A 24,503-nucleotide genomic window follows, 5' to 3' on the forward strand; every position below is an offset into this window, starting at 1 on the left:
CCAATGCCTGTTTCAGTCATTACGTGCACATATCCCATCCATCGAAACCTCCTTTTCATAATTATATCCATAACATGTTTCCAAATCTATTCTTCAAAAGGTCCTTCCATGAAATATCTAGCATTATGTGCATTGATGTGCATCTAAAGGCCAGGGGCCTATTTTCTATTTGCTTTATTAAAATCCAATTTTCTAATCCAAACAGTAACAAAAAACTCCTACCTCAAACACTTGGCTTTTAACACCAATGTGGACCGATACCAATGTGGTTTATGTGGTCCATCAAAAGCCTGCCCTGCTAATGTGCTACATCTCTTGACCTCATGATCACTACCCCAAATAAAATTAACATTCCTGTACCTGGACTACCCAAATACAAGCCCGATATTACTTCCACACTCTCATTTCCTACTTACACTTATCATAAACGTGCACAGCTCACATCCCTAAGCCACTATCATGAATTTTATTTTGGGAAGGTTCATGTAATGGTCCCATTGTAGAGCCTCAGGCTCTGAGACTGGGTAAAATAAACTCTGCAAAGCCCCAGTCTGTATTCTAACGAACAAACCTGCATTATCCACACATTTCAAGTCTCTGAGTTGGAAATGACCCAGGGTAATCCTTGGTATTTTGCCATCTCTGCCATATCCATGGTTTCAGTGAACACTAAGTTAAGTACAAGATTTGAACAAAGTGAGAGGCAAAATACATCATTGTCACATACCGGTTCTCACCTCAAGCTACTCTGTTGTTTATCCTTTTAGCAGTGCATAAGCATGGATATTCTTCAGTAATTCTTCAGCAATTTGCAAAATCTTACCTTGAATGCCATAACATAGAAATTCCTATATTTTAAATATCCAGACTGAATGATTTGTATACAGAATATACACAACTATCCTCCACATCACCATCAACCATGATCAATCCACTGTTGGATGAAGGTCTCCCGAAGCCATATTCATCCCTCACATACTGCATAAGAGCTGCTTTCATTACGACGTGTCCTCTTGGGCACATTTTACCCCTTGGCTGCCATTCCATCATTATTCTTGACCATCTACCGACATATCCTACTAAAGCCCAATTATTTCTATTTACGGTTTGAATCATAGAATTAACTTGCATATATGTTCTAATCCACGTGTGTCTCTTCTGTTTATGAATGCAACTCCAAGAATGGCATACGTATCCTCTAGGTGTGCGAGTAAAATACAGTATCCAGTCAATGACGGTATATCTTAGTGAGAGACAATGCTTTTACCAGTTTTGCAAGTCAGTATGAGATTCACTTTAAAATTGTAGTCAACCCTGGGCTTCTAAGGCTATATTACATGTCACTCACAGAAAACAGGATGCCACATTTATCACTAGAATGAGGATATCGATTTGTGGATCCATCTCTGTAATATCACTCCGCCATATAAACCTTTAGCATATAAGTGATGCTTCGGTGACTGAGCTTCATTACTCAATAAAATATCATCAGTTGCACTGCTAAAATTAATGTTTCATACAACCATTCATTAAATGATAGCATATTAAATTCACACCATACTATCTATACAAATTATTTGAAAATGATTTACATTGCATTCATCATGTGTATGAATTACCAATCGAATGTTTTTTTTTGTTCTTCGGATAACTCAATTAATAGACAAGCAATCTTCAATAACACAGTATGTGCATGACCGTAATTAAGATTTTTCATCTTGATATTCAACAGTATAGTACATATATTCTACACACAGGTGAATTACAACATTCCAACAATTAAGCAGAACATGTCAGAAGAAGTGATAATCGATGGGAAAGAAGTGATTGAATAGTGATAGTCAAGAATCGTGAGATAGTTAATAGTTAAATAGTGATGGAATGGCAGCCTAGGAATTAACCATCCAAAAGAATCCATGCCGAGGAGATGGAACAATGAAATCAGCTCGTGTGTATGGGCCTGGTGATTTGTTACGTTACAGAATCTTAAAAGATGACAACGGTTTGGGGCGAGTCTTTATTCAGCAGTGGATAATGGCTTATGATGATTGCATGTCCCGTTGGTGACTGAAATTATATATATCATTCTAACCAAATCCTTTAAGAGTTAAAACTTGCATAATCACTGCATCACTTTGTAACTGAAGTAAGGCATATTCATTGAGAAAATATAGTTTTGATGCACTGAAAGTAGCACATTAGCTGATGAATGACGATGCAATATTTACCCAGTGAGGGATTAAATATAGTGTTTGCGTGTACATTCCAGTACTCGTAAACAAACGTAAGTAAGCCCTTACATCAGTGATATAAAGTTTGCTATATACTACTTGAATTAAAAATTGTCTGAAATAAAACTAATGATTTATTGGGGCCTTTAATTAAAGTCTGCATGGCAAGTGACATTCATTATTGCCAGCCAAATGTTGAAAGAGTTGAAAGGTCAATTGATCCAGGCTGAAATAAGACACTTGATGCCTTTAATTATGAGGGGCAGGGTACATTTTCACATTTCTGTGCTTTGCAGTAATGCTGGCCCGATGGGTTGTAAGAGCACCAAATTACCAGTCATTACTTCACATTTTAAATGTGACATTATATGTGCCAGAGGGGCCATCGATTTTAAGCAAATATAATTGTGTAGTTAAATTTATGGTACAAATATCACACTAAATTGGAATACTCTGCATACTAAAAAGTTATCCTAATCCTAACCCATCTAAAATGACTGCAACATGAACTCAATAAGATGAATAAAAAAATAAACAGTACTGTATCTATTTTACAGAAGGTACACTATCTTCTTTAAGCACAGCAGTATGTTACTTTTCAATGTTGAGATCCGTTTTCCAAAAGCCATAAAACCTGCTCTCATCTGCCTATAAATGATCACGTTGATCCCGGTCTACCTTCAATAACTGCCATGAGGTATATAATCCCTCCTGATGTGATCGGAGACGTGCATATTGACAAAGAAAATGGGAAAAGCTAAAAAGGATTCAAAGAAGTGTGGATCGGTGCATGCAATGAAATCAGGAATGAAATCAGCTCATTTGCAGATGCTCGGTTAATTGTTGCATCAAAGGACCATAATAAATATAAATCGATGCCTTTTTTCAGCAGCTGGTCATGCTTTGGAAAAATACGTTTATACCTCAGTGAGCTGTTTGGTAGGATTGGGATGGTTTAGTTTTATTTCTATGTGTTTGGGTGATTTGTTTACCTTCCTTATACTTTGCACTCCTGTCGTGTTTTTGTGTTGTTTTTTTTTTGTAACGTTCTTACCTGCCCCTAAAGGATATCTTTCAAAAATAGGTTTATAGCTCATCGGATTCCTCCAGTACAGATACATATTCTGATTGTTATGTTGAATGTATCATGATCTAAACTATATTACTAATGCCAGTTTTACTGCTGTACTTGCAATTCACCTTGTTATACCACAACAAGGTATTGCAGCTCAGCGGGTTATGTTGGATTGAAATGAAATATTTCAACCATATAACGCATTATATATTGTGCATACTGGTCACACCACATAATATACTATTTCTGTTTTCAATTGCCTACCACGTATTAAGCAGTGTAATACACATACACAGACATTAGTGTATTAAATGTAATTGTGAACACAAATTCAAGGGCCTCTGTGGTTTGCATGTGCCTGTGGCTCAGTGTATTAACTATATGCTCTAAAATAATGCTTTTGAACCTGTATGTATTTCACTTATTGGGAATAATATAGGCTCTCAGGCAGCTGCCAGTTTACAATATAAAAACATGAGAAAAATTATGGGTCATCACCAACACTAAATATGTTTTAACACGTACAGTGAGGGAAAAAAGTATTTGATCCCCTGCTGATTTTGTACGTTTGCCCACTGACAAATAAATGATCAGTCTATAATTTTAATGGTAGGTTTATTTGAACAGTGAGAGACAGAATAACAACAAAAATCCAGAAAAACGCATGTCAAAAACTTTTAATTCGTTTAATTAGCGATGTATGACGCCTGCATGAGCATACCAACTCACTTGCCTTTGGTGGGTGGAACGGCCCATGCCAAGTCGCACACCTTCGGTGGGAGTGAGGGGGACATTTTATTTCGCCTTAAAAATGCTATAAAAATACACTAAACACTCAGGTAAATTCTTCACTGTGTGATGTCCCCCCCACCCCAATGCATGCATTTATTACTACTATACAGTCGCTAGATGCTACCACGAAAGGCCGTCGATATTATTGCAGAGCGGCCGGAGAGATCATGGCTGCGGGGGGGGGGGGGGGGTAGCAGCCCAGCCCCAGCCTGCCAAGGTGCCACCTCGGCCGGCTGGACAATCTAGGCGAGGCCGGAGGCTCTGCACGGGACTAGGCCTCACCACGCCACTCTATCAGGTGAGTACTTCATGCTATACAGTCGATAAATACTGCTATAGAGTCAACATGTACTACTGTAGTGATAGCAGTAACCACCACAGTCGGTATGCACTGCTGTAGTCATAGTGGAAGAACAGCCACATCCGTGGCATATAGTGGAAATTTGTTAATGTTTCTAACAAACAGTAACATATATTAGCTAACATACAAATCAGGCCCAATCAATATCAATTGTGTTCTCACCTCAACAACATTAATTACTGCTTAACAGATTGAAATAGGTTTACTCATTTTAGTTTTAGGCCTTTACATGAAGATATGCAACTATAATTGATTTCAATTGCATGTACACAAACACCTGATAAAAGCACATGTCAATACAGGCAATCATGATGAACAAATACATAAACATGCATATAGAATATACTATTTTACCATGCCGAAATATCTGTGTTGTTTGCACTAATGCTGCATTCGTAACTTTTGGCACAAAAATATAGCTAAATATTTGTGCATATTTCTTTTGTGCAAAACAAGTTTCAAAAGGTCCATAAACATTGAATTTGTTAAGAAGAATACATGGTGCACATAAACGATTTAAATTTTTTTTTTACAATTTTAGAGAATTAAAAAAAATTATCACAAAAAATCTCTCGGGTAGCTCAATAAAGATGTTTCTACATTGGCACAACACTACCATGCAACCCCATTTTGGGCCCTTCCAGATATCCACAGAATTGCTGATGAGTTGAGGAAAGAGGTAGTAGCACTATCTGAGAATACAGCATTGAAATGTATTGCTCATGCTACTGCTGGGGGAAAGGTCTCCAGTTAAGAGGGAGCTCTAGATAACCCCAGTAGAGGAAACGTTTGGCCTACTCTTCCACACTGGACACGTGACTTAGATGAGATAGGAGCCCCCCCAATTGACCCCACCACACGTAACCTGCCGATCGACTGTGGTGTATTAATATTTAATCTATTGGGTGGACAGAGGTGAGGTGGATTCAAGAAATGTGCCAATTGTTTCAACTGCCTCGCTGGGAAATCGAACCAGCGACCTCTGGATTGTAAGTACAGTGTGGTAAGGATTACACCCTGGCAGCTTCCTACCTGCAGAAGGAGGTAAATTAAAAAAAGATGGGGTCTCAATGCTTGGGGCCCCCACCCTCTAGGCCAAAATGCGCACTTGTGTTGCAAAATGACACTGCAAAGGCGCAGCAGGCTCGTTTGACTGCGCAGGCACGTACAGGGATAGGAATTTCAGTGACCTCATCTCATGGTTGAGCCCAGATTATTATTTTGTAGCTCTAGCACATATATCTGTGAATTAAATTCAGTCGGGATGAGTGAAAAATAATGTTGACATTTCCTCCATTTAATCGTGCTGATCTAAAATATATATCTAAATAAATAAACATTGATATATATTTACAGCCACGGTCATTGTAATCATATTGCATTTTAGATTATATTATATTACACATGCATTGATAGAAAATCGTCCTACATGTATGTAACGCATTTAATGTCACAACTGTTAAGATGGAATTAGTTACTATGACAAAAAGCATTTTTAGCTTTAAATTATTACTTCAAATGTATCTTACATTTTGGTAAACTCAGATCTGCTACAAATAATATACATTCCAGCAATTCTCAAACCACCAATGGACGAAGGCCTCCCCAAATCATGGCAGTCATGTTTTTTGACATACCATGCTAGTTAGTGAAGGTTGAAGGGGGGAGGGAGAGGGAAGTACCAGTTTTATATCAGTTGCCACTGATGTCAGCCGTGGCCAGGAATTAAACTTTGGTTACCAGCTTCATAGCGCAGCACACTAACTAATGCAAGCCATTGCACCGCACTTGCTACAAATATTTTTTTGATCTATCATTGAAATAATGTATTTTTAAAAAAACCTTTCAAAGTCAGTTCACAAAGAATTGCTGTGGCCACAGAAGATGTTGTGGCTGGTGTGGCTGTGACCGCACACAATATTTAGTGAGGTGGTCAATGGAACAGTCCTATAAGCTGCACGCTGGCACACAGACAACCTCTGCTCCACACAAAACATACCGAGGATACCCTACTCGGAACATAAACGCAACAGCACAGTCACTGTATTGAAATGAAACAAACATGTAAGTTACTGTGTTGGCAGTGGTGCCATACGCACAAATAAAATATTTTTAAAAAGGATTAATGATAGGTGAGCAGTGGCACAGTCGTTATCATGCTGCCCTTTAAACTCAGCGACCAGACTTCAAGACCCCATCACGGATGACAATCAAGGATACCCTTATACAGTCCAAGGTGGTTCTCTCTTCACTACACTGACCAGCCTAGTAAAGTACAGTGAGGTTAAAAAAACATCCATGACCGACACGGCGTTCGTGGTGCATTTACAAAGCGCTGTGCATATCTATATTTACAGGCTATAATAGGATGTTGTTGACAATCTTTAACTGTATTTTGTTTCTGTTGTAAGGCAGCGATGAGAACTGTAAATGTGATGAGATCATTTGGCTTGTGCATAACTGCCAATATTACTGCAGTCCCCTAATTTGGTTTTAATTAAAGCATCAATATCACAGAAAGACCACATCCTTGGATCAACACTCCAGCAATGCTCAACCCCCACACATAATTACACCAGGAACCCTGACTCATCCCTCCTCTGGGGTTCCACATGACTTGTGACCTCGTCAGTCTGAAAAAAGCTGCTATTCTTCCGAAGAGCACACGAGGTTTCCTCCAAAAGGAAACCGAATTGGCAATCCACTTCCTCAACCCTATATAACAAAAAGTTTGGGGGGTGGGTTGATTTGTACTGAACCGCAGCATCAGAAAGCAAAAACATGCATGACCTTTCATTTCAGTGTCAGAAAGGTGAAAAGTCAATACAGTACTGAATAAAGATGACTTTTACTGTGTAATACATTTGGAAACTACACTCCCAACTTCAAACGTGATAGATTTAATTCAGCACTTACACAGCATTAACAATACGTTCCGGAGGCTTTATGTTCATCGCAAATGTACAGGGCACAAAGCTTTCAGCACCAGTTAAGAGCACACCAACCCACCAACACGGCACAGAGTTTTCCTCTGCATTGTAAAGGAACAAAGCGATATCCTCCACTCAGCTTATTAAAATCCACAGCCTCAGGCAAGAGCACAACACAGTACAGTGTGCCTGTGTGGTGGGGCATACGTCCTTGCCAGTGATGGCAGATTTTTAATGTCAAGATGCAGAATGAGCAATGAGGCTTTGGATTACCTAAGTGTTTCCATCTGCTACCAACTGGAATGACCAGGGCAATCCACATTGTTACTTGTATTGGATGCAAAGGTTTGTTTTTAATTATAATATGCAGTATTTTTACGTTGCTCTAATAGTGAGCTAAAAGCATTCTCTGTTTTGTATATGATTATGCAGCATTTGCAATATACAGTATGATGCCATTCTTCTTGTTAGTGATCGACCAGTTATCTCATAGAGCTAGGATGAAGAGTTTTACAATGACCAAGGTAAGGAAAATATACATTTATAATCTGAAAGTTGTTGATCACTACATACTGTATAAGATAAATCATAAACAAACAATACCACCATCTATCTGCCAGACCAATTGTTTCCACTGAATAAATGAGAATAGCAGTGGCTGATGACATTGCCTGGTTCTATTTTTGCATACCATTCTTGTTTATATATTTTACATTGAAGAAGTGTTTAGCTTCCGAGAAAACAAGAACATCTTAACATAACATTGTTAAAATGCAGGCAAATTTGGCTAATCGCAATGTGTGTAGAAACACAGCATCAACCTAAAACAAATAGGAAATAAAAAGCAATGAACAAATACATCTGAGACTAATACAGTAAAGTACTGTATATGTAAAAAAAGGGATGAAAACGGTGGTTTTAAATATCTTTCAACTTAACCTTCGCTTGTTGGAAGTTTTAAATACTATGTAAAATATAGCAGTCACCAGTTGAGAATCCATTACTTGAGCCTTCGGGATGCTTCTCCAAGCTAGCAACAGAGCTAAGGCAAATGACGAATATATTGATTTGTATTGCTGTGGCTATGCATATAGATCTGCACATCCCCATTGCATTATAATGTAAGGCAACATACATTAACCCTACCTCTGCTGTTTATTACCAAATATCAAAATGAGAGAACCACCTAAAAGCACTCTACGTGTAAGCACAAGAATGTCAACAAGTCCACTGGTTTGGCCTACATTAAATTTTCTGAGATGGGTTTTCTAATCATTTACATATTTGAATGATGAATTGAGCCAAAAGCTACTTGAGAGCCCTGTCAACGTTTCCTACAAGAACAAACTATAATTCCACAACACATGCACTGCATAGTAATAAGACACGGTGAGTTATATGATAATTTGATGATTGACTTCTTGCAGATGTCAGATTTTTGTCTGTAAAAATATTGCAATGCATTGAGATAACAGCATCATTTCCAGCAACATTAGTAAAGCTAAGGAATACACATTTACTAATTTAAATGCGGCAGTCATACAAACGATGGCCTAATAGTAGTATACCATAATGTTATATATCTAACTAGCTTTACTACCCGGCTTCGCCCGGGACTTGGGATTCTTGTCTTGGATTAATACACGGCCTACGCAGAGGGTTGGGGGGGCGTGACGTCAGCAGGCACACTGCGTGACGCTGCCGCATGCGGGTGACATCACAGATGTGACGTCACCGCTCACTATATACATTGCGCCCCCCACCCCCCCCCCAAAAAAAAAAATACAAAAGTCTATTTTTCTACTTGTTGCATTGTGTACAGTCTGGAAGCTATCCACATGTCAAATTTCAAGTTTGCATGTCGGGAAGTATGCTAAACGTTTCAAACAGACACATTCACAAATTTCCCTTTTATATACAGGGTGTTTTAAAACGATGGATCCGATTTGAAATCGCTATATCTCTGCAACCATGAACCGTCGATGAATGAAACTCTTACCACTTGAAAGAGCGGGGCATAGAGATTACTGCTAGATGCATCTCCCAGCGAATAAAACAGCCCCTATCCTCAGTCATTCGCAAGATGGTGACCCCGCAACACAAGGCATTTTGCATTCTACAGTTCAGCAGAACTGAATCCGTAATTGCGGTGCAGCGTGCGTTTCAACGGCGTTTTGGCATTGATCCGCCAATGTCAAAAAGCATTCGTCATTGGTACCGACAATTTGAGGAAACAGGCTGTTTATGTAAGGGGAAGAGCACAGGGCGACCACGCACCTCAGAGGAAAACGTAAGAGAGGCGTTTCGGACGAATTCAACTATCGTCTTGATGTTGTCCGTACAGCAGGTGGAGGGCACATAGAGCATTATAAATGGTTAGTAAAACTTGATAACTCATTAAACCGTTTGTAACTTTTTGTGTAATTGTAACATGTTGCCATCGTGAAATATACTGCTTTTAAATTGGGTCCATCTTTTTTAAAAACCCTGTATATATGTTGATTTAAAGCTTTCGTGACTGCAGGGATTCATATTCTTGGTTCTTTCGGTAAAGTCACGTAGAAGGGAAATAATAAAATAATACAAATATAAAACAAAAAAAATTCTCACGACGTTTCGACTGCAACACAAGCAATCATCATCAGGTGTGAAATCCACAGCAAGAAAATGTAAAAAAAGTGGCGGTTTTTCCTAACGTCAGCACCACAGACAGCGATTTGGCAGTTGGCCTATTCGCCGTCTCCTGAATGGAAGGCGCCGACATGGAGAGCTGCGCGACCAGCTGACCGATGGTCACAAGGAGCAGGTCGAGGCGGCCAACCACCTCACGCCACCCATCCTCGGCTCGGAACTCCAGAGGATCGGCGCCCCTCTCGCGTTGATCCGTAGTCGCCGCTCCCGCGCCGACTGGGTTTGTAACTGGGGTCCCGGGGCTGTTGGAGGGATGACCAACTCGTCGTCCTCATCCTCTGATGACACTATGGGTGAGTTCCTCTTCCTTGATAACTTCGACATCACCACTATACCCTAACATCTATCGAATTTTCCAACCACTTCTGACACCAGTTGTAGTATCAACGATTCAGAGACACAGTTTCTCGGAGGCACTTTCTTTATTAACAACTTTCACGGTCTCGTCCACAGTAGCTCAGCCTAGCCTGTATATAACACTAGCCGTCTAACACAGATGGCACTGACTGAGATAGCCAACTACTATCCTTCATAGCGCAATATCTAGCGGAGACGTTTAGCGACGACGGCGATGAGAAGACAGCGACGATGAGATGAGTCCATTCCCAGAACCGGCAGCCTCGAGCCCCCCGCTCTCAGCTCCTTTTATGCTCCCAGTGCAGCCTGGCTCTGCCCTGACCGCGCCTCCATTCTCGAACCGACTAGCAGGTTCCAGGGGCCTCGAGACGGGTCTTCCATGACCCTTACCCTAGTTCCTTCCCTCTGCCCACACACCGTGCACGCCCTCACTGGCGTGTGTACTATCTGTCCACCGCAGTTGCCGCTGCTGTCCACCAGCCGGCGCTATTACACTACACATGTATGAAATCCTCTTGATTTAACGTTCAGTTGGCACAATGTTCAAAATGCTATGATAATAAACTAAGCATAAAACATGTAACATTTTTATTTGAAGCTTTCGTGACTGCAGGAATCCATACTGTTTGGTTATTTTGGTAAAGTCACGTAGGTATAAAATAAAATAAATCACGACGTTTCGATCGCAACACAAGCAGTCGTCCTCAGGCGGAAAAAATATAATCCAGCAGTGAAACTGCTCACATGCCCTTTGGATTGCACTCTCATGCTCACATGTCCTTTGGATTGCACCTCTCAGGCTCACATGCCCTTTGGATTGCACTCTCATGTTCACGTCCTTTGGATTGCATTCTCATGGTGTTAATCTCTCATTAACACTGCTGTTGTGCGCATATGCGGGCATGATACTCTTATGTGGCGACGGAAGCTCATTCATGCTAATCTCCCTCCCTAATCCCTCTCTCCCTAGTCTTCCCCATTAACACAACTGACGTGCTTACGTCCGTGGATGGAATTCCTTTCCAGCTCAGACACCGCTTACTTGCCCATCGCCACATATATATTAACCTTGTTGTAACTGCTCTCTCGCTGGTTCAGCAGTTCCACTGCTGGATTATATTTTTTCCGCCTTAGGACGACCGCTTGTATTAAGATCGAAACGTCGTGATTTATTTTATTTTATACCTACATGACTTTACCGAAAGAACCAAAGAGTATGTGACATTTGTCGCGCAAGGGTCATGCAAATGGTTGTTCTCTACCTGCTTATTCCGTTAAATTCTGACCAAAAATATTGGTAACCACTCCTGATCTTCACACAGTGACTTGTTGCCGGGAAGCAGAACGCACCTAACTGCACCACCAATCACTGCACACTCAACACAAGTGATGCATTTCTAGATATAGTGCTATAAAGCTTCCTGACCGTTGTGGAAAAAACATTGGCTTAACCAAGTAGGCCACTTGAGTACTGTATCCTTAAAAGCAACATCTACATATTTAATGTTGAAATCATTCATTCTGACACCCAGATTTACCTACAGTATTTGCTGCAAAGCTAGGAATGGTTCATGTTTTCGGTAATCTTCTTAAACATACATATTTTACGTAAACAATTAAATTTCACTGCGGGTGCCCGCACACGACATGGAAATCGCAGGCATTTAATGTTACAAACAGAGCTTGATCAATTACACTCAATCACTGCAGGGACACAGGAACCATACAGAGCATCGCAATAAAAAAAATGTAAAACGCACTCAAATCCCCATGTCATAATGTGCTGCTCAACGATGGACAGCAAGACGTTGGCAGACAACATTAATAAGCAACGCCTGCGGCTATCCATGAGCTATTTTGCTACGTTCTAAGTGAATTCCACTTAAAATGCAACTCATGTGGCATTCTATTTGAAACTGTCGTGGAAAATACTTCACACAAGAATACACACGTATTTTTATTCTAATTATTCTCGACAGCGGTGTCTGTTATAATTAAAAGACAATCACCACAAAACGCACGGTTTGGATTCTCATTATAACCTAAAAAAAAGCAACACACATATGTTATCCTTTTACAAAGCACAAAACAGCTGAATAATACCGTGGGTGTGCACGGGTGAAAAGAGACAGCAAGCATGCTTACCTATTTAGATGAATCCTTTTTAATGTGCAGGCCTTCATATGACAGAGCCGCGCATGAGGCTCACTTCAATGTGAAATGCCACATCTAAGACAAAGTGTTACAGTATATGAGGGGCTCAAGAAAGCACAGCCGTGGAGCTACAAATGCCCCACTGATTTTACAACCAAACTAGGGACGAGCTGAGAACGGCCCCTCGTTGCCGTGCAGCTGGTGAAAGCGCAGCCTTGCTTGCTGGTGAAACACGACTGTGTTAACGAAAGCAAGCGACGCAGGACGGTAAAACAGATCGCCGTGATTTCACCACGCATCACGCCGCTAACAACCTGCAGCATCCGTTCACTCGTGACCCGCACGCCTCTCCAGCCCTCACTTGGTGCCGCAATGCTGACTTATTTGCTCAAAGAGCCTTATTTATTACCGTAATTATGTATTTATTTGGTTATTTACCGATTTATTTATACATTTCGTCATATACTCAGCCGCCTCATTTACTGGCATTGGTCCCTTTGACCGGTAAGCTCTCAACCACTGTGAGCCCATTGGCTAATGGATAAAAGATATGCTAATAATTGGCTTGGGGTTGAATTATAGGAAAAGGGAGGGGAAAATGGGCGTAGTCTGCACACAGAGGCCCCCCATGAGGGTTAATCATTGCTGCTGCTCAGAAAGTTGGTAAAGGCCACGACACAGATGTCCCTCCAACAGGAATGCAACGTAGTTTACATACGGAGAACTACACACCACCACAGACATTTTCAACGCTTAAGCATGCGCTATGATTTAATACTGAATGTTCGTATTTAACGTCGATGAACATTCAATATCTAAGCATATTGTCTGTGAATCATCAGCCGTACTTCTATCCCAGTGGTTCTTCACCTGGGGTGCTCGCAATCCCCGGGGGTGCGAGATGCTCTTTCTGAGAACCAAAGGGGTGCCTTTACCGAAAGAACCAAAGAGTATGGATCCTTGCAGTCACGAAAACTTCAAATCTAGAATTAACCACTGTTCTATCCACTGCTGGATGAGTGCCTCCTCACTTCATCGCCATCCCACATGATCTCGTGATGCTATCCACTTCGTTTCTGCACATGGCTGATCTCATTGCTCTCTCTGTTTGCGATGGTCGTCCTCCCAGATGTGTGTTTCTCCTTTGCCTGCCATTCTTTAACCAACCTTTGTCGATTGGCCATTGTCCGTCCTCCTGATGTGTCCTGCCCAAGCCCACTTCATCAACGCACACTGACTAGGGTGGTAAATCACGGTCGATTAACAAACCACGACCCGCCCGGCATGGATAGGCCTTCATCCAACAGTGGATTGTACACATAAATGATATTAACACACATTAATAGAACACACATTGAGAATCATAACCAATAGTATGAAAAGACATATGGTGTAGATTTGTAAAAAAAAAAAACCTTGATCATTAAGCAGCAGAATTGACTACACTTTCCAGTTCTCTCATAGATAGTGATTTTTTTTCACACCAACAGCTCACAAGTTAATTTGTGGGTAATTCTTATCAATTGAAGATGCCATGACTGGCTGTTGTTTTTGTCATTGCACCAGTCCGCGAGATCACCACAAAGGCCCCACTCGGTCACATGGGGGCCAGTTCTCTTGGGTCCGGGTATTTTTAACCCTTTCCTTACATGGGGAATAGCTTCCCTTTTTTAATGGCTCACTTAAAGTGCAAAGCATATTCACAAAGCTAATGATGTTTTTAATACCCTATGGAATAGCCAAGCTTTACTCTAGTTTTTAGAAGTGTCCATATGTCGTAAAGATATTCCCTGACGGAAGACGGATATTTAGCTGTCCCTAATGTACACAGTCAGAAAAAAAAAACATTATTTTTACCCTGCAGCTGCCTGAATACCTTTTGACCCCAACAACACATCAAGAAGTTATGCTGCTTGTATTAGCATTGCAAGCTGCAAAATGTTTATGTTTTATTTGTCGTCACGTGATTTGTTTCGTGTCAAAACAGTTATAGTTTACTTTATATTGTTTGTGTATTGGTTAGGCTTGAATTGAAAGAGATAATATTTTGCTGAACATTAAACCGTAACAAAATTTTTATTTAAAGCTTTCGTGACTGCAGCGATTCATATTCTTCGTTCTTTCGGTAAAGTCACGTAGAAGGGAAATAATAAAATAATAAAAATATAAAACAATAAAATAATAAAAATATAAAACAATAAAATTATCACCACGTTTCGATTGCAAGTCGCTGTCCGTGGTGCTAAAAAAACGCCACTTTTTTAAAATGTTCTTGCTGTGGTTTTCACACCTGATGATGATGGCTTGTGTTTGCATTTTTGACTACTTGTGTTGTGGTTATTGCAAACATGATCCCTTGTATAAAGGTGTCAGATTTTGTGCCAGATAAAGGGGTAAAAACCTATTACTAAATATAAGCGTTGAATAACTACCCCATGAAGCGCAACAGTCGAGTTGACTATACAGTACTGTAATGAAAGCAAAAGTACATTATTGCATTAGGTCTAATTTTTTTCTATTTTCAAATTTATTAAAACAAAATAATTTTATACCATCATTGAATGCGGTTGCACTCGTCTCAGGAATGTACTGTATACCACATTAATTAAAAAAAGACATTATTTTTTAATTGTGATTGTTGTTCCTCCTTTAATCTTTGTGAAACATATTTTAAAGTCTCCAAGCTAAATGACCTGTCTACTGAGAACAAAGGTGTTGGTCCCATTACTAATACGTTTACTGCGCCATCAAATACAACAGTTGATATAATTTCCCCGTCTCCTGAAAACCCACGAGTTAAGATAATAAAAACATATTTTATTTAAGAGATGCATTCCCGTGACTGATAAAATTCGTAAAATAGTGCTATCGTTATTTTGACCTTATTTCTTGTGACTTTTGCAAAGATTAACAATAAAATATACTGTAATGGATATCAACCTGAATAACCTCATTGCGGTATCTTCTTCATGACTTTAAAAGCTTCAGTTCTGATCACGTACATAATCATGATGTACATTATCAGTGCTATTATGCTGGCAGCGAGTTAAACATAGCAGGCAGGCCAACATCGTACAATTGCACATCGACCTAATTCATTGTTGCCTGTAGGCCTTTCATTCTTAAACATCACTTTGCACTTTGGGCCACCAAAGTGACAACTGAAATGCGCAGTAATGCACAAATACTGTACACAAATGCATCGTCTCTTTATTTCCCATGGAAAGGAAATTACATTTTTTTTTACGTTTAGCATGTGCTGAAATTAGAAAATGTAATAACAAAAAAGGGATGACATTTCCAAGTGTAATGTATTTAAATACTGCACAATTATATACAGTCTATCTCTCGTGATCGATGCATGCAGCATGGAAAATTGTAAGTGGCATTTTCATTTAGAAAAAAATAACTATTTTTAACGCAGTTCCAAATACATGGTTTTCATATAGGGGTTGTTATTAGATGTATTTTCATACCTTTCTCATGATCCTTTGCCTTTCCTCCCTTGAAAATCTTCCAGAAGCCGCTCCTAGGCATGCCGTATCCTACAGTCCTGTTTCTTCAGCAAATCAGCGCCGACACTAAAACACAGAGGCGTCTTCTTCAGGGATTGAGCGGATCTCTGACAGTGCACACAGTAAAGCCTAAAAGCCAGCACAGATAATGTGCTTCTGCTATAAAAAAAATACTGTAGAACTTTTCTTGGAGAAAAAAAAGCCTCACAACTTAATGTGTTTTTTTAATACGCAGACCATGTTGTAAATGTTTACGTGGACGAAATGAAAATGTGACTCACTTTCAGGTGAATATATATACGAGATCAACACAGTAAGCCGTTATGTGTGATGCATCAGTGCTGCATCTGCATTCCTGGCAGGCCACTCGCATGAGAAAAGGTCACAAAGGCCGAGTCAGGGTAGTGACATCAATATTGTTATTGTTTCCGCTTTACAGTACTTCAAAAAAAAGTGACGTTATTTCCCCCCCTATTCAGCGCTTTATGAGAATAGAATAGTTAGTATTGTAACATGCTTATCCAACACTGTGCGACCTGAGTTGAATTCCCTGCCATAGTTAACGTCGGTGGTGAGCTATATACCTTACCCCTTCACCAGCCAGCACAGCCCAGCGCGGGGAGGTATGGTCAAACAATCCCCATGACTAACAAGGGTGTGGGGAGGCCTTAATCTCAGCAGTGGATTTATGAAGGGCTGTACATGTTTAGTTTATTATTAATCCCAATAAATGTATATATATTTTTTATTTCAACGAATATTTAAGTACTATACTCTTCACAAGGCGTTCTTTATTATACTAGTCCTTGAAAAAAATATTATTGAATACAATTTTTTTATCAGAAATTAAGATACACTGCTTTATACATGTCCGCTTTCCAAATTAAATATACCGTATTTTATTGTTACAAAATGTATTCGAAGAGAAAGAGGCCATAATCGTGGACTCGACAGCAGGGCTGTATAGACTGCAATATGAGCCTTTAGATGTGTGTGATCTGCTAGGTCTCTACCGGGCACAATGAGGGCATGAAGGAATTGAACCAGAATCAAGTTGGAAACACCCCCGCCCCCTTCCCTCCAAAGTGTCTGCTCATGCCTTGACTTAAAATGTTTTAACCCTTATGAGGAAAGGTTACATATTTTAGCCAAACAAAAAACTACTCAAGCTCACAAAATGTATGCATTGTTGAATAAAAATCAATATTTCAATGCAGCTACTCATATGATTACCAAATATCGCTACGTCAAAAGCCCCACGTCAGGAATAACATTGTCTGAAATAAACGAAAGATTGCACCACAATTCCTCTGTGTTATAGAACCATCTGATTTTTTCAAGACTCGTTTTACATTTGTAGTAAAACAGTAGTCTCACATACATTACCAAGAACATGTATCTACCGAGATTCATTTAAAAAATCCAGCAGTGTACTTAAAAAGGGGCACGCATGTTTGATCACATTCGATAGAATTACTACACAACAGCCCTTGATCCCCTCCTTATGAATTAATTTGCGTGGATAAACGCTATTTTAAGGTACATATGGTATACATGTACTTTACTATTGTGACACTTATCAAAGTATGAGCAAAATAAGTATTCAATATCAGTTTAGTTACTGGTAAAATATGCATCCATATCGAGAGGTTAGTGGAGCTATTTTAGTGCTCTTGGTGTTTTTCCAAACATGATTGATTTAAATTTTTATTTAAAGCTTTCGTGACTGCAGGGATTCATATTCTTGGTTTCCCTTCTACGTGACTTTACCGAAAGAACCATGCATATGATTGATTAAAAAAAATTGCTTAATGTGCTACATATCATGAAATGTCCCAGACATAAATACAATATTGTAAAAATGACTGATGAATATGGGTACTTGACTGAACGATTTGCTTGTGCCAGATGGAGTCATTAAGTCATAAGTTTATGTTCACAAAGCCTCATTTGTGTAGAAAATTATAAATTTTAGGGTCGAATTGAATTGGTTTATTTTCCCACACAGAAGATAGGTACCATTGTCCCTGCTCAAAAGCAGTTTTAAAGTTAACCAAAGGCTTACTGTAGATTGTTTGTGCTGGAGGCATCTGCTAATTAAGGCACACTAAACAGAGCGAAGGCATTTTGTTAAGCTAGGAAAAAAATGTCACTGAAATTTTCCTTTTACAAATATGGTAAATTGTGAATGTGTTTTAAATTTCCAATGCAAATATTTTGTACATCGCAAAATATACAAAAAAAACTATAAAAATATTGTTAATCTGACAATTTTAGTATATAACCCCTAATTTTTGACATTGCATTAAATGTATATACGTATTATCATAATCTGTATATGACGAAACATGATTTTCCTTTCATCAGTCCAATAAAGTTCTCAAATACAATGCAGACCCAAACATTTGTTGTTGTGGTATTGCCAGACACGGTGATTGTGCTCAAGATGTTAAAATGCCAAACCTCAAAAAGCAAAAAAGATTCAGAATTGGTCAGCTCGAACATAAAGAACACCAACCAACAATTGTACATGGATACTCTTTCTTACATTTCTAAGCTGATAATGTATAGCAGAGGCCCAATGAGCATAATCATATGTACCCCGTTCAGTAATAAAGCCCCATTGTATACTGCTCATCTTCAAATTAGTTTTTTTAATAAAAATAAAAAGGATAAAAAAAACTTATTTTGTAAAACATGTATAAATTACACCCATAGCATCTTACTAAATTGAGCCTAGGGCAAAATTTGTATGGGCCCCAGATCATTTTATGTTGACCCTGGGTTCAGCACTTCCTTCATAATAGTCATGTTACAGTGATGGCCACTCAAATCAAATACCACTGGAACAATATCTTACCAGCACTGTGCAGGCAATTACAGTAATTGTGTTACATTGTAAGCAGCATATTCATACAAGATTACTGTATTTTAAAATTATGAAACAGTTGAATCAAGTACAGTGTAGACGGGCCACATTTATATTTGATCTTAAACATACGGTATGCGAAATTAAAACTGGCACATACATCTATATATACAAAAGTAAAAAATTGTGGGTTTGTGTGTGATCGCTCGCTTGGCTCTCCAACGGTGGGGTTCACGTAAAAAAATAGCCAGGTCGCACGCCGTAAGCCCTGCGGTCAGCAAGCACTATTCCTTTTTCACATCCGTCAACTTAAAATTAGTTTAATTAGCGATATAGTGAGATTTTTGTGCGCTTTACAAGTATTTATTTATGACGCATGCACGACCATACCAACTGACGCGCCTTTGGTGGGGGGGGAGACGGCCCATGCCAAGTCGCACGCCTTCGGGGGGAGTGAGGGGGACATTTTACTGGTAGGAACGAAGTGGACCAGACCACCAATAGATTAATGTGTCCGTCCGTCCGTCCGTGTATCAACATCGCCCCCTACTGCAAACACTTGGCATGACCCTACAAAAACCTTTAGACTCAGTGACGCTATCCTGGTAGCAACATCGCCCCCTACTGCAAATACTTGGCATGACATGTGTAACATTCCCTTATAATTCCCTGAGATAGCTTTTAATTAAAACTTTGAAATTAAATAAAAAAAACTCACAGCGCCCTAAAGCCTACAGCTAGGCCTAAAGCCTAGAACTAGGCCTGAAACTCTCCCTTCGTATCGTACCCCCCGCGTGTGTGAAATGTTTAACAATGTTACATTCCCTCATGTTTTTAAAAGAAGTGCAATGCACTTCTTTATGCAATGCACTTTTTTATCGACTGGGTTTTCATAATACACATAGACTGACTGCTTCTTAAACGTGTTTGCGTGGTTTTTTCAGAGTTATGGTTTTCCAGACTGCATTATGTTTCTGTAGATGGGTTTTTATCACAATTTACAGATTTGATTTTCATTATCCAAGCTAATGGGCCGCATCGTGCAGATATGGGGCTTCGATATACATATTGTTCTCAGAGGTAGCCTTTGCAACGGTTCCCATTGGTGACTATAAACTGGACTGTTGGAGTCCGAACGAGGTCGAAAACAGTCCACAATTGTATCAATCACTGTTGCCTGTCAGTCGGTCACATTTGCTGAAATGTACTGTATTTTTATGGTGATAACACAAGAGGACCAACAATATCCTTCTTCAGGAACTGCTGATGGTTTATTCAGAGTGCACAAAGGCTCACTGCTTTTGACATGTTTTTGCGTTGAAACTTAAAGTTTTCTGTTCATATATTTTTCTCATCTTACAGATTTTTATCATATTATGAAAAAATAATATTGTAGATAATGGGCGTAATTAACCCCCTAGACCTAAGTAACCTTATAATTACGAGTTCCCACATGCGAGATAGAGTACCGTACTCCAGTAGAGTACTGTCCAGACTCTTAGAAGTGCTGGCAATATTATTGCGCTATTTCTGTAACACTGAGGTTATTAAACATACTGGATGAATTTCTTATAGAAACATAAATTCACATGTTTTAAGTTATTTTGCAATTAATAATTTAAAAAGTCTTACCGGAAAAATTAGCTACAACGTTAGGCATAAGTTATTTTACTTCAATACCCTAAATGCTATGGCAATACAGATGTAATTCGTGCTGGTTATTAAAAAAAATACACAAATATTGTAACTAAACTGAGACCAAAATAATGTCATAACAGCGTAGTGACATAGAATGGGTAACTAGGGCGCGTAGCGCTGGTTATGGGCCATCCATTTAGTACGTACACATAGAGGGGGAAGGGGGGGTTTACCCAAATGCGTACGCTTGTGTATGGGGGGTCTACTGACAATGTGCGTACGCATAGGAAACGGGGGGGGGGGGGGGGGATGAAGCCTCGATAATAATTTGTCTACATTGGCCTTCAAATTAGTTAGATAGTCCGGCGGTGGACTATCTGTTTGCTTAGACACATGAATATTATTAATCCTTGATAATTTCTGCGTGGATTAAATATCGGCAGTTCTATAGGATTCGGGGGTGGGGGGGGTGCGTCAAGCGTATGTACGCAGGTGGGGGGGGGGGGTGTAAAAAGTACGCGTGCGTACAGGGAGGGGGGGAGGGGTCAAGTTTTGACAGATTTTTGCGTACGTACTAAATGGATGGCCCGTTACTGGTAGAGAGCGGGATTGTGGGTGTAGTAGCCCGGTCTACCAGCACAGCAGGTGAAATGTGCCACTGGAGCACGGATCGCCAGTTGCTGGCAGAGAGGGGGGATCTGAGGACACAGCAGCTGGTCTGCCAGCAAGGCACATGATAGGCCGGGGTGAGGGATGTAGGGTAAAGGTGACAGAGGGGACACATGGGGCGAAGCCCAGAACATTCTGGTAGCTTCCAGAAGGGAGCATGGCCGAGGGCGGAGCCAGACCATCAGGTTCATACGTATTTAATGAATTGAATGAGGTAAAACTGATGGAAAAACACAGCACAAAATACAGCATCTGTTAATACTTGTGTAGTGGGTTGAATAACGAAGGGAACTTCTCTGAGGCAACACAGTTTTATTTAACAGTTAACACTTAACACAGAGGTTAATGGCCCCTCACACCCGATACACTATGGAGGTTACTCTCCAGACTAATACGCCTCTCACTGGTTAATCTACAGGTCCTCCGTGAGTGGAGCTTGAATCTTTACTGGTATATAAGCTGGAGCCGACCCTTGCCAGGGGTACAGCTCTGCCCTCGGGCTCTTCAGTCTTCACTGGTATAGCTTAGAGCCGATCCTTGCCAGGGGTATGGCTCTGCCCTTGGGGCTCTTCAGTCTTCAGGAGGATTTTTGTCTTCAGCTGGGCGACGACTGCCGGGACCGTTCAGAGGTCCGGCTTTTATACAGAGCCGTGGCACGCTCCGCCCCGGCCACACCTTCCTTCTCGAACCTTCGAGAAGGATCCGGGGATGATGTCATCCCCCAGCTCCCCTCCTGGGGTCTGGGGTCTGCCCCTATTACATACTGTTCCATAGGGTAACCGTTGGACCCTATAGCCCATCGACTCTCAGCACCCTCTGTTGCCCCCTATTGGCCTGTGGTCGGTATTGCCGGCAACTGCAATAACACTGTTACACTTGCAATATCGATACAATGAATGAACACAAGGAACATCATAACATTGTCTTAGATAACATAAAACTCAACAATAAGTCCTGGATGGACGAGGCACCTACATTTGCACTGGATAGTTATACAAGAGAATAAGCTACTGTGTTAAATAAGATCACATCGTGTAATCACCATACTGCAGCCTAAATGTACAGCGCTGCACATAACACTGAACTGGGGATGAGATGCTTCTTCATACTTGCTCTCAAGATTGCATTAAAGTTGCATAGGTATAAATATAACTCGACTTATTCAATTACAAGTGTAATAAGAGTGCCATCTCCTGTATTATTGTGGGGCGTACATTGTTTATACAGTTACGGTTTATCTACAGTAGGGATTATATCTGGGGTAAAGGTGATGGGGCAGATCCACCAGGGAAGCCTCCGGAACGTTCCCGAAGGTTCCGGGAGGGGCGTGGCCAGAGGCGGGGCTTAGTCGCCGGGGAGCAAATATAAACCGGGGGCGCTCCCTAACGCACCGTCAGCCACCGGCGTTTTGGTGAGTGGGTGAGCGCCACATGGCGCGGGGCAGCGCAGCCACCCAAGCGGTTCAACATCCGCAGAGAGGAACCCGAAGCTGTAAACATGTCGGAGCCACTCATTACACAAGTAACATTCACAATATGTAAGTGGCAGGCTTCATTGTTAACTAGGCCTCATATTCAACATAACAATTTAACGGCATTATAAAGGCATTTACAGCATTATAACGGCAATCCTAACATTATAACAGCATTCCCAGTATTATAAAAACATAAACGAACTTACAGAAAATGCTTCTTAAAGTCCCACAATGAACAGATGCACCTGTCTTCACTGAGACGTTATTTGTGCCTCCATTTTGTACTCTGTGTAATGGCTGACACCCTGCCACGTGGCTGAGAGAATCTGAAATCATAACTTCCTGGTCACGTGACCAAACTTAACACCATATCCGGAAATTCCTGTGTACGCACACCCCCATACCTGCCGCGAGGCAGAACTACACTCAGTGAGTCAAACTATATGACTCTTGGAAGCCAGCTGAATTGTTGCAGACATCCTTAGACTTTTTTCTATATAGATATTTTTTTTAAATCAGTACCTGTACAGTATTTACTCGATAGGCAAAACTCCACATTGTGCTATGAACCCGGAAATCCGAGTTGGATTCCCAGCCATGGCTAACATCAGTGGCGAACGACCTGCGTCCCCATTAACGACACAGCAGACCAGCAATCTTCTTATATATTGGAGCTCTGCTGTTTTTCTTAATCATATTTTAAACGAGTAACTATCCTCCAATACTGTACTGTGAAGCCATATTGTACCATGTTAACATTCCGTTAATAATGTGCGATTACAAGCTTACAATTTAATCATTATGCCCTCCATTAAGTGCTTATACTGTATTGTATTATTTAACACTGGAGTATCACCAGAGATACGGAAATAATGCTTAAGTTCAGAGAGCTAGTGATCATAGGGTATCATGTTGAATAGGCAATGCGTCCATTAAGTTATTGATTGGCCTCACAATATTGAACCCAGAGCCCAACCTCAACCCTATGTATTACTCTCGGTGGTGCTGGTCGTGTATTTGGTGAGAATCGTGTTTATGGTGATGGTTGATGTAATGGTTGTTATTGTCTGTGGCTTATACGATGTTAATAGTTGAATAGCAACAGCCAAGCCAACACTAACTGGGTTTGCTGGGCAAATCCACGGTCCGCAAACTCAAAGGCAAATGGGAAAACTTACGTTTGGTTCACGGTTCGTAATACGACACCCCTGTTTTATGTTACCCTACATCAAGCCAAACATTAAACAGGAAGCATTTTTAATGTATAATATGATTGTTTTCTAGTGTTAAATATAACTTGTACAGTAAATGTATAGATTTAAAACAATGTAATGGTGTACAATACTGTATACGTATCCGTATTACACTTCAGGGAGAAAAATTGTGCGGCTGAGCCTTACTGGAGGCTGGCAACACGTAAATTGGGACCCACGATGGACCGCTTGGGCGACAAGACGGAGACAAAATGGCACGTGTGTGTGTGTTCTTCCGCGGCAACATCATCGCCAGAAGTACACTTACGATGCATACAGGGATCTCACAGTCGACCACGAATGGCCGAGACACAGGGGCATGATGGGCTCGGCCATTAGCGATAGCTGAATCCGTGAGAGCGAAGGGTTTGTTGTACTGTGATGTTGATATTGGGTTAGAGTAACTTGCGTGGCTTATGTTTAGTAACCAAGTGGGGGGGTCACTGGTTTTGGCGGGTTCAACTTATGAATGGACAGTTTTAAATGGTAGGAGG

At 40.4% G+C, this 24,503-nt stretch overlaps 1 protein-coding gene across 1 annotated transcript in view; it reads right to left on the bottom strand.

Moving 5' to 3' along the window:
- Window positions 1-13,067, bottom strand: part of LOC133345155 (protein TANC1-like) — a 106,105-nt gene extending 93,038 nt beyond the window's left edge. Inside the window, 1 exon segment of the mRNA XM_061555673.1 lies at window positions 12,583-13,067. The gene's annotated coding sequence lies outside the window, so the exon portion shown is untranslated.
- Between the last annotated feature and the right edge of the window lie 11,436 nt (window positions 13,068-24,503).

The sequence above is a fragment of the Lethenteron reissneri genome, chromosome 21 (assembly GCF_015708825.2).
Source record: "Lethenteron reissneri isolate LAM-NWPU_2019-01 chromosome 21, ASM1570882v1, whole genome shotgun sequence".
Classification (NCBI taxonomy): Eukaryota; Metazoa; Chordata; class Hyperoartia; order Petromyzontiformes; family Petromyzontidae; genus Lethenteron; species Lethenteron reissneri.